Genomic DNA, 12,471 nt, shown 5'->3' with positions numbered 1-12,471 from the left:
AACTTCGAGGACGAAGTCTGATGTAAGTGGGGGAGAATTGTGACATACCAATGATGAGGTACTTCTAGTTTTGACCCTTATATTGAGATTTATTGCATTTTGGTCCTTATAATGTAAGACTTTTAGATGGTAGGGGCTGTTATTGCCACTTTGGATTATTGGGGTCGAGCCACGTACGCTAGGGGTACATTTTACATATGGAAGGCGTATGTGGTGAAGTCCCAAACCCTAATCGTTAGGGTTTGCACCTTATTTATTCATCATTAACACCTAACCTTGGCTCCTTCCATTAGCCTCCATCCTTTCAAACGTCCTTGTTGTTGGAGTAGGTGTCTAAGCTCATAACTATAATTGGTATGTACTTGACCTGATAGTAGCATGGTCCTTTTGGGTTGCCTTCACCGGAGAAATTTGATAGGATGCATATTTGAGAAAGAGGTTATTTGTGATTTATTAATATATTATAAGAATAATATTTTTTTGAGAAATCATATTATTTAATTAGGATTGGTCAAGAATTAATTAGGAATTAATTTAATGATCAAAAGAGACTGATTAAATTAACGGAGCCTGATTAACTAAATCAACAATACATATAGTTTGGGCTAATGACACATGTTGATGATGATGGACTAATTTTATGTAGGAGTCCATGAAGAGTTAGTCCAAAGGACTTATCATATGGATTACTGGATCAATGGCCCAAGGAAGTGAATTAGGGTTTACAAGTGAAACCCTAGGAATTCCACACTATAAATGTAACTCCTGGCATCACAAAAAATGGCCCTAAGAGTTCCAAGAAGAATTATATCCGTTTTTGTGTGCCTCCTAGCCTATCTCTCATTATACTCCATTGTTGGTGGTGTTTGTAACTCATTTGAGGCATCACATTTGAGGTGCTAATCTCTTTAATGGTCAAGTTCTACAAGTTACAACAAAGAGTTATTCATCTAACTAGTTTTTATGTTTCAAATATCAAAGTTGTATGCTAGTTGTAGGTTTCATGTTTTGGATAATTTTATTGCATGTATAACTTGAGAAAACTTAGGTCCAAAGCATTAGGGTTGTGTGTGCACCATAGGGATTTTAGTGTTCAAAACCCATCAGTGGTATCAGAGCCTAGGGTGTATTATGTTATATTGATGCAATTGTGTTATTTTCAAATCTAAAAAAACTTCATTTTTTTTTGCCTCTGACTGCTGGACTCGACGAGTCCCATGAGGGAACTCAATGAGTCCATGCCATGAACTCGACGCGTTGGATCTTCTATTTGCAGCTTTTTGAGTTTCTTGGCCGGAATTGGATTAGGACACTCACCACAAACTGTTTTGAATCATAAAATTCGGTTTTTCTGATAAGGTAATTATTATCCTAATCCAATTAAATGATGATTGTCAAATTTTAAGATAATTACTTGATTTTTTGAAAAACTAATTATTTGTAGAATTTGAATAATCTTGCTATATGAAATTAGATTAGGTCAATTTTGTGATATATTTAATTATATGATTATTTTAATTCTTGTCAAATTGATCCAAGAGTTTTGAAAAGGTTTCACAATTTGTCCTCAAATTTTGAAATTTAAAAGGTTTTAATTATGAAATATTAAATTCTAAATCCCAAGTAATTTGAAAAGGTTCATAAGTGCACCTCTTGGTTTTGTAACTTAAAATCTAATTAAATAGCCTTAATTTTGAAATCTTAAATTTAGAACCTTGGCATTTTGAATAGTTCAAATCACACCCTTATGGTTTTATTAAATCAATTAAGTGGTTAAAAGAGAGAATTAATAAATCCATAATGACATTATTTAAGTTTAATTAAATTAAAAGTCTAATTTATTAATAGATTAAACGACTTAATATTTTAAATGTGTAAAATACACCATTATGCTATATAAAATTAAAAGTCCAATATATTATATACGTATAAGTTAAAAGTCAGTCTTACCGTTAGTAGGCCTCATTCACGAAGCTGGTCTATAAGGGGTGTTTAACGAAGCGGCATGTAAAATGACCGCCATTGGGTATACACTCTTACCCACGACACCCTTAACCAGTGGAGGGTCGTTAGCCGAACGGGTAGGATAGGACACAAACTTTCATTAATAAGTATATTGAAATACAAGTAACTAAATGTTTTATAAATTCACAATCTTAGTTAGGAAAAATGTGAAATTCATGCTAACCCAAGAAATTGCACATTGCACCTTATTGGTCGTTAGTGGAGCGTGTGTGGTTAACTGGCACACTAATATGGGACTAATGAAGGATAGCAATGTGTAGCTCGTAGGTTATCATAGATCAATGGAGCGTGTGTGGTTAACCGACACATTGATTAGGTGATAAATGACTTTGAGAGTACCAAGCTAATTTGCATGGTTATTCATAATTTGGTTGTGATCCTCGGTATCCCAGTCACAAACTTGAAGGGCATAATCGAGATTAAACATGCCATTGAAAAGTTCAATGAATCTTATAAGATTTAGGAATTTCATTTAAAACCTAATTCGTTTAAAATTTTGTTTTCGTGGTGGATTTGGTAAATCGTCATTTACCTACCTTCAAATAGTTTGCAATTGGATTACGACATCCCTCTTCCGAATTGTGAATTATTGTGTTGGGTCCTAGCCTTAATATTTCATTTGGGTCTTATATTAAGAATTGAATCAACTAACTTGAATTTCTCCCCTTTTAGAGATGTCTAGTTTTGACAACTATTGTCTTCCCGAATCTTTTGGAAAAAGCATTCCTCATTAAGATGATGTTCCATGTTTTGATCAAGGAACTAGAAATCATACTTCACTTCCTTCACCTCCTCCAATTATTCTCCCTAGCCCATGAGTTCATGGACTTGAAAAGTTCAAGGTCACTCAAACCCTATTGGCAAGCAAACACTAAGATGGAAGGTCTATGTGTGCACACGTCTTAAAGATGAAGTCACACATTAATAGACTGGGAATGTTGGGTTTCATTTTCCCGAGGAAGTTGGTTGTTGACTTGGTTCTTCAATCACTTCCCGAGTCCTATGGTCAGTTTGTTAAAGACTAATATATGACAGATCACGACGTGACCCTTATCGATCTTACCTATTTGCTAATTGTTGCTGAATTAGCAATGATTTAGCGCACTAGTTAAGCAAATTTGATTGGAAGATCAGTCACCCAAACTTCCATGGACATTGAAAATGACAACATTGGAAGTCCAGAAAAGTTTTCTCTTCCCAATGGAAAGGGATCGGCTAAGGTCAAACCGTTTTGACCAAATGGTAAAGAGAAAGGCTAAGTATGAGATTGTCCCGTGTACCATTCCAAAAAGACTCTTTGTTTCTATTGTCAAGAGAAGAGGCATTGGATGCGAAGCTTCCGTACCTACCTGAAAGAACACAAGGATGGTAAAGTCAAAATGTGTGACTCTACTCCTGGTAGTCCATTATCTAACTCTATTAAGTTCCCATTTAGTGATTCTTATTACATGATGTAAAGTTACATTTTGATGTTTTGCAGAATCAAAGAAGGAAGCTTAAAGGAAATAGCATGTTGAATCTGATCATGAAGAAGTGGATTCCGATTGCATGGTTTGATGATCATATGTTTGAGCAGCTGTTTAGGAGTTATGATAGATTGCTTAGGGATATTTAGTAACATAGTTTTCATTTGTATTTGCATTGTAAGGACAAGTTTTCCGCATTTTACAAATAAAAGAAAATTTTGATTTTGTCTTATTTTATATTTCCTTGCAATTACATTTGTGAAAATTGTTGTTTATATGTTTTTATGAATAACAATGCTGAAAATGTTTGATTCTTAGCTATATCGATTGTGGTATTGTCGTAAATTTCTAAGTAAGGAAAGATTCTCATCGCCCAAGTTTCAATTAGACAGAAACTTGGAATCATTTGATTTGAATTATATGATGTTTGAAATCTTGCTACTTGGGAAAATTGAGACTAATTCCTTGTTCGTATATGTATGTAAGTCAAGTGAAGGGATAAAAGATCTAGTACACTTTGATGTGTACAAGTCAGATCCACCACAAAGAATGATAAAGGTTATTCGTCGTGATTTACTAATGGATCAATAAATATGGTTATGCTTACAAGTTTAAGTATAATTCTAATACCTTGAAAAGTTTCAAAGTATAAGTAGAACGAATAAGAATAATCAATTAGGTAGAAAGTTACAAGTTTCTCCAATCTGAAAGGAAATGAGAGTACTTTAATATTGTGTTTTATGATCATCTTAGTGATTATGAAACCATATCACAATTAATCCTCTAAGGAAACCTTAGCGCACTTTTTATGGATAAGAAGAGGAATCATCAATTGTTGAAATGGTTAAATCAAGAAGATGAGTCATACTTCGTTCCAAAAACAAGTCTTAGAGTCACATTCCAAGATTGTGAAGGTTTATAACACTCATCAAATGTGGAGTAGAAATGGTTCTTACTCTTGCACATTTGAAATTGGTAAGTTGTGATGTCTTGAATAAGACAAAGACCAACTAAGACCAATTATGTGTAGTGTTTGTCTTGATAAGAACCCGCACTAACTCTTGAATATTTTTTTTGCCAAGGAATGTTTCTTGACAAGAGAATCTTATAAGTCAAGACGTCATTGGGAGTCTTAGTGATCTTGAATAGCTTCAAGAACTAATCAAGAATAAACCAATTGTTTATTACTAGCACACGACTTGAGGTTTGAAACCTATCGTGTTGACATATTCTTGTTTTTGTGCCCATTCCAGTTAAGTCGACTATGCATGTGAGTTCTATGAGTCCTCATTTGATTGAATAAGGCAAAGCACATTAATCAATGAAAGTACATTGACCACTATAGGTGAGCTGCTCAACAACCTGGAAGCAATGGTAGGCCCTTGAGCTACCAAATGGCAAGATATTAAGATTGAACAAGTTCAGTCCATATGAGTTCGGATTTGTCACAAACCTTGTCTTATGATTATGATTATGAAAAACTCACATGGATAGGAACACATACACCATAAAATATAAGTGGCATAAGGTTTTTCTCTGCTTCATGAATATGATTGTGAGGAAACGCTTTCACTAAGTGGATTTTAAGGTATTAGCAGTTGTGATTGCATTCTCAAATTCGAGTGTAATTACGAAATCCCTCTTCATAGTTCGAATTGTGAGAAATGGCAAATAGTTTGAACATTTGTAATTTATTGTTCTAAGTACTAAAATAGTTTAGACACACATATAAGTTATCTAAGGAAAGGTGTATGAGTTTGAGAAGGCTAGATAAAGTCTTATCGAAGCATCTTGTATCAGAAATTTGAACTTTGGTAAGAAAGTCAATAAGTATTGATTTCTAGAAGTCTAGTTGATTTTTGGGTACATGTCAAAGCTAGTGGGAGGATAAGAGGTATGCTAGTAAGGACATAATTATTGTGCTAGTGGGAGCATAATCATTATTATAGGTGTTGCGAGTTGGCAATGCTATTTATATGAAACAAAGTTTTTATTTGCAAAGGTGAAAAGTTTGAAAAGTTGTTTCGCTATAGAAGGGTTTGAGGGAGAGGAAATCATACTTCATTTCGAATCTAAAATCTTAGATTGAAATTTTAATAGACTTGGGCATATATGTCATGTTTAAATGTTTCAACATAAGAAATTCTATATATGGCAATATTAGAGCAAAGGAATGGTCAAGTATTATGTCTTTATGTAAAACATTATGAATCGTATTCCGTATGCTTCAGGTATAGGATCAATTGCATATGCTATAGTATTCGACCATTCTGTCTATTCCAAATGCCCAGGGCATTAAGATGGAAAAGGACCAGAACCCGATATGAATAAAGTAATTAAACAACTGTCAAGGACGATCTAAGGTTCTCTAAGGATTTGTCACTTGTGGGTAGTTGGAAGTATAGTAATGAATGGATCATATTGACATTATTATGAGTAGATAGGATTCTATTAAGAATGAGTTGTCGTATGGTAAATATGGAAATGTTTCCATAATGGGAGTTGGATATTAAGAATCTATGTGTAGGTTAGAAACTTTATGCAAGAAGGATGTTCAAAGGAATGTACTTTGAATGTGAGACATCATATCTATGGAGTTGTCTTGTAACAATCTCCAAATGGAACGCCTTGTAATATCATTTGCTAAGTCTCTGTGACTTTAGTGCCTTGACATAACAAAAGGATAATTGCATGTGAGTTTAACAAAATTCTAATAGTGGCAAGAATTTTATATTCTTACACTTATAATAAGGATTAAGGAATTATGAAATGAGCATCATTGGAAATGTGTTCGACCGATCTATTTCACAAGGTAAGGACCATAGGCAAACATAGTGTGCATGCTTGGAGCATGGGATAATTGGTGTTTTAATTCAAGTATTAAGTTGATTAGTCGAAACATTATACAATGAATAATGTGTAATCAATATGGTTAAGACCATATTGGATTAGATTATTCTTGTGTTTCTCTTTGCATGTTTTACTTCCCAAATAATAAGATTATTCAAATATCCACATTCAATCATACTATGGAAGTAAGTGATGAGGTAAGACTGTTATGATCCGACTGTAGATTGTCTTAGTGTTTAGACATAGCACAAGTTTGCTGCAGTGTTCATGAGTACTCCTGTAATAAGATTTAAGTATTGGATTAAACCCACGCTCATCTAAATCACTTCATGGATTTTATCACAAGTGATTGTGAGACGATAATATCGTATATTCTTGAAACAGAGACATATAAGTTGTAGTTTGCAAGTCGACTGCACATTGATGATGCATAAACGCACCAGTAACTTGGTGTTATAAAAAATATTATTATGTGTGATTTGATGAGTAAATTGAACAAGAATATGAGTTGACGTTTATCCATTCCTTTTACCCAATGTGGGATAAAAGCGATATTTGTGGGCCCCTCGATGATTTAGTGATGACACCCTAAGTGCTTGGCCAAGCCTGGACTAAGTTGACGTGTTCAATTGTAGTCTGTTGTTAGTCGTCATAAGTTGGAAATTGGAAAAAACATGGACAGAGAGAATGATTATAATCCATGTCTCAGTCCATACGATATCTTGTAGAACGGAAGAATATTTGATCCCTTATTTAAAGGGCGTGGTTTTGATATGATCAGAGTTCAAAAGTGGTTTTTGAGAGCTACGATTGCTAATCGGATTTTGAAGTTACATTGGTAGTTATAGTTATTAGACTTATCCAAGTGGGAGACTGTCGGATTAGGTGTCTAAGCCCATAACTATAATTGGTATGTACTTGACCCGATAGTAGCATGGTCCTTTTGGGTTGCCTTCACCGAAGCAATTTGATAGGATGGATATTTGAGAAAGAGGTGATTTGTGATTTATTATTATATTATAAGAATAATATATTAATTCAGAAATCATATTATTTAATTGGTATTGGTCAAGAATTAATTTGGAATTAATTTAGTGATCAAAAGAGACTGATTAAATTAACGAGGACTGATTAAGTAAATCTGTAATACATATAGTTTGGGCTAATGATCCATGTTGATGAGGATGGACTAATTTTATGTGGGAGTCCATGAAGAGTTATTCCAAAGGGCTTATCATATGGATTATTGGATTAATGGCCCAAGGAATTGAATTAGGGTTTACAAGTGAAACCCTAGGAATTTCGCACTATAAATGTAACCCCTAGCATCACAAAAAAATGGCCCTAAGAGTTCCAAGAAGAACCCTAGTCGTTTTTGTGTGCCTCCTAGCCTATCTCTCATTATCCTCCATTGTTGGCGGTGTTTGTGACTCAGTTGAGGCATCACATTTGAGTTGCTAAGCTCTTGAATGGTCAAGTTCTACAAGTTACAACAAAGAGATATTCATCAGACTAGTTTTTATGTTTCAAATATCAAAGTTGTATGCTAGTTGTAGGTTTCATGCTTTGGATAATTTTATTGCATGTATAACTTGAGAAAACTTAGATCCAAAGCATTAGGGTTGTATGTGCACCATAGGGATGTTATAGTGCTCAAAACCCATCACTTTCAACCCTAATCTACCTTGTGGAGCATTCCTAAGCTTGCGAGTGTGTGTTTTCGGCCTTTGAAGAAGAAGGAAGGAAGTAGAGACCATGTTAGAGGAGTGGAGCACTTTAGATCCAGAAATACACCATCATTTGGCATCACTTGGAGGTATAAAGTTCTGAACTTGGTGAAGTTTCATTTAGGTGTTGTTTTGGTCTTGATTTAGGTTCTTTTTGTGTAACACCCGTTTATTTATTAGTTAAATAAATAAGTTAATGAATGAATGGTAGCCTAAAATAAATAATTATTTATGCAGGGTGTTGGTTTCGAGCAGTTAATTGCCACATTTTTAGAAGTCAGGGGTTAAAAGCGTGAGTTTGGGACTCATTTTATAAATATTTATGAAGACAGGGGCTCCGTGGTAATTATTTGAATTTAATTTAAAAGGAAATGAGGTGGAAGGGCTGAATATGTCATGATTAAGATATTGGGGGCTGTTTGGTAAATTTTGTATCTAAATTGTAAAGGTTTTAGAGGGCAGGGTTTAAATGGTAAAATTGGGGCTGAATTTTAAAGAAGATTCTATGGGGAGGGGTCGATTATATCGTTATGGCAAAATGTTTAAGAGGTATCAGGTATAAAGGGTTATGAAACCCTAACCATAAGACAAAACCCTCCAGTCGTGACTTATCTCCACTCTTATGCCCCCTCATCGGCGCCACCATCATTCCGGATCTCTCCTCCTATCGTTCGTCAACCTGCAGCCGCACCACCCTTCTCGTTTCCGATCGAGCAAAACTGCCAGACGACCCGTTCCGTCCTAGGCCGCCGCCTTTGCCGCCGGGATTGGATGTCATTCAGCACCGTCATTCCTCTCGCTACCGGCGATGACGAGGATGACGAACGAGAATCATTTTGCTGCTGCTGCTAACGCTCTCCATCACAACCCTTCTCTCCATTCCTCCGTTCGATGCTTCAGTTGGAACGTCCACCGCTGCCTATGCGGCTCATTCTAGCCGCTCCGGTCAACAACCATCACTCCAGGGGGGGGCTGCCATGTACATCTCGGTCGACAAGTCACATGTATGCGCGTTCTCCTGTCACTGTTCGATATAGGCGTGTTGTTTGGTCTAAAACCAAGAACAACCACCATGGCAGCCGCCATGGTGGTTGCTGCCGTCAACACCATCATTAACCGCCGTTTGCTGCCCTTTCTTCGCCACCAGCCGCCATGGAAGGTGGTTGTGTGCATGTGTGTGTGTTTTTTGTGTGTGCTTGTATAAGTGCGTGTGGTGTATGTTGGGCTAGCCTGAAAATCAAGAACAACCACCGCCACCACCGTAGGTTGGTGGCTGCCACCATGAATCATCGTGGATGTGTGTGTTTAGTAGGTGTGTGCGTTTTTATTTGAGTTTTAAGCATTGTAAGGTGTATTGCAAAATGTAATAATGAAAGGAAATTGAAAACCACCACCTTAGGGTGGTGGCTGCCGCCACTAGCCGTCGTGTCGGGTGGCGGTGTGCTTTGTCTCGTGGTGTTGATTCGTTTGGGGTGCTTGAAATCCTAATGGGCCCAAAGAAGCTCAAATGGGCCCAATGAAGTTTAATGGACTCTAATGGACCTAATAAAACCCTAATGGGCTTAATAATATTTTAGTGGGCTTAATAGGCCTAATAAATCCCTAATTGATCTAAAAGCCCAACAAATTAATAAATGGGTTAGTATTTGGGTTGGAAACCCTAATTAGGGTTTGGAAAACCCTAATGCCATCAAAACCCTAATTTGGGGAATTAATCGGGACACACGGGAATTATTTAATAACTTGAGATATTAAATGATAATCATTGGCGGAAATTAATCTAAGCAATATTGGACTTAATGGATTAAGTCCTTAATGGGTTAAGTAGGAAACTTAACCCTAATCATCATTTTATGTGAAACCCTAATTTCACTTGGGTTATTGTTCGGCCTTAATGATTGGGTTATTAAATGGGCTATCCAAGATCAAGCAAATAGTTGAGAGTAAGTTAATGGGCCTAGGGTAAGGCCCATGTAAGGGGTTGGGGCCCAATTTGGAAAATTAGGCCATAAATGGGCCATAGTTGGGCCTTAATGATTATATGATGTTGGGCCTTAGAATGAGACCATGTATAGGATTAGGCCCAATTTGGAAAATTGGGCCATGTGTTGGGCTTTGATTCCTAATTGACTATGGGCCTAAGGATTGGGCCTTGGGCTAGAATAAAGCCAAGCTTGGGGTAATGTAGTAATTATCCAAAGTAGGTATTTATGGTTATGTAGTGGAACCCAATTATTAATTGGGTGTTATTTTGATGTTGACAGTTCGGGAACCTGTCATCCAGCAGCTGTGGTTGGGTCTACGGGACTTCAACAGTGCCAGGTGAGTCTTCTCACAATACCCATGGGTCTACGGCACCAAGGCCGGCCCATTACGTGTTTATGATATATGTGTAATTACTCTGTGTTTTGATATGTATTGTGATCGTATGCTTTGCCTGAAGACCCTGGGGGGAGCCCGTGGCCTTGGGTGTAACACCATGTGGGGTAGCCCATGGCAGTCCAAGTAAAGACCATATGAGGTAGCCCATGGCCTTGGGTGTAAGACCATGTAGGGTAGCCCATGGCATTGGATGTAAGACCATGTGGGGTAGCCCATGGCAGTCCTAGGTAAAGTCCATGTGGGGTAGCCCATGGCATTCTTGCTAGTTTTATGTATGCATGGCTTATGTGATATGTGTGTAGCTTTTATAGCTAACAAGATGTGTGTTATGTGGATTGTGCGTGTGGTATGCTCTAGGAAACTTACTAAGCTTCGTGCTTACATGTTTTGTTTATGGTTTCAGGTACTTCATTTTCAAAGGAAAGGAGCCGGTCGATTGCAGCGCATCACACTATGTTTTCCGCACATGAGATCTTTGGGATTACACTCTGATATGGTTTTATGATACTACGTTTTGATTATTGACACTTTGGTTTTGATATGACATGATATTATGGATGTTTATTATACTGTTGGTTTTATAATAACGTATTTAAAAATGAATTTTTTTGGCCTGAATTTTTGGGATGTTACATTTTGTCCCAAATGTGGTGTTTCTTGAGCAAGGCATGTTCTTGGCCCGTTAAGTTGTCCTTTCAGACCTTAGGAAGGGTCTTAAGTCATAAAAATGGGGTCTTAATGGTTGGTTTTGCTCCATGCATTCTTTAGAAGGTCTTAATGTATTAAGATGTTGAGTTAAGCACTTAATGGACGCGCAAAGTCATAAAGTGATTTGGCCTTAGATCTAGAAGTTGGACGTAAGAGCTTAAGGCATTAAGATCTTAATGTGTTTTTGGGAAGATTGGGTGTACGCCCTGCGTAATCGGAGTATGCAACACATACATGGTCAACCTCCCCGATAGTGATCAATGCTCGAGTAGGCCCCGCATACCTTTGGAGTATGCCACGCGTACTCAACCAGCCTTGGACTTTGACTTTTGTTGACTGTTGAATTTTTTACCAAAGTTTGACCGCGTACTCAAACTTAAGGGTTTTGATTGGTGATTAAGATTTTATTGATTCTGATGTTAGTGGATCCGTGGGAGCAAGCAGTATAGCAAGGAGCGTATCGCGGTGTTCTTGGGTTTCTCATTTCAGGTGAGTTTTGCCTCATTATACTGTGGGTCGAAGGAACCAATGCCGACCTACTAGTTTGGTTATCTGTTAGTAGAAGAGTGCCTTAGGGATTGTATATAGTCATGTAGGATAGATTGAGGACTCTTGGTCTAGGTTGTCTTACATGTTCCTTGTCTGGTTGTGGTTCTAGAGTAGGACAACCTGTCCGGGTAGCTATCTCACCTCTGAATATATACGATCATGCATTCCTTGGATTTTGATGTCGAGTATGCTGTTATGTTGTAGTGATTCGTTAGATTTGTATCCTAGTATTGAGTATGATGTTATGTTGTAGTGACCTATTAGATCTGTATCCTGGTATCAAGTATGTTGTTATGTTGTTGTGATCTGTTAGATTTATATCCTGGTATCGAGTATGTTTTTATGTTGTAGTGATATGTTAGATATGTATCCTGGTATCGAGTATTTTGTTATTTTGTAGTGATATGTTAGATTCGTATCCTGGTATCGAGTATGTTCCGTTGCCATAGTGATATGTAGAACCATATGTTATATATGCTTGTCGGTTATCCTCCGGTGGAATTCCCTAGGGACTGTCTATAGTCACGTAGGATAGTCTGAGAACTCTTGGTCTAGGATATTTTGCTTGTTTCTTGTTTGGTTGTGGCTTTAGAGTAGGATCATCTGTTCGGGTGGCTATCTCACCACTAGTTACCTATGGTTACGCATTTCATGGAGGATGGTTGGTAACAAGACTATATGTAGTGAGAGAACTTGTAGGCGATAGTGAGTTGTATGTTTGATGTTTGACTGTATTATGTGCCTACTTGATCCTTGCTTGTTTA

This window comes from Lactuca serriola, chromosome 5 (genome assembly GCF_051521515.1).
Source record: "Lactuca serriola cultivar US96UC23 chromosome 5, Lser_US96UC23_V15, whole genome shotgun sequence".
NCBI classification, from domain to species: Eukaryota; Viridiplantae; Streptophyta; class Magnoliopsida; order Asterales; family Asteraceae; genus Lactuca; species Lactuca serriola.
This window is presented reverse-complemented; position numbering follows the sequence as displayed.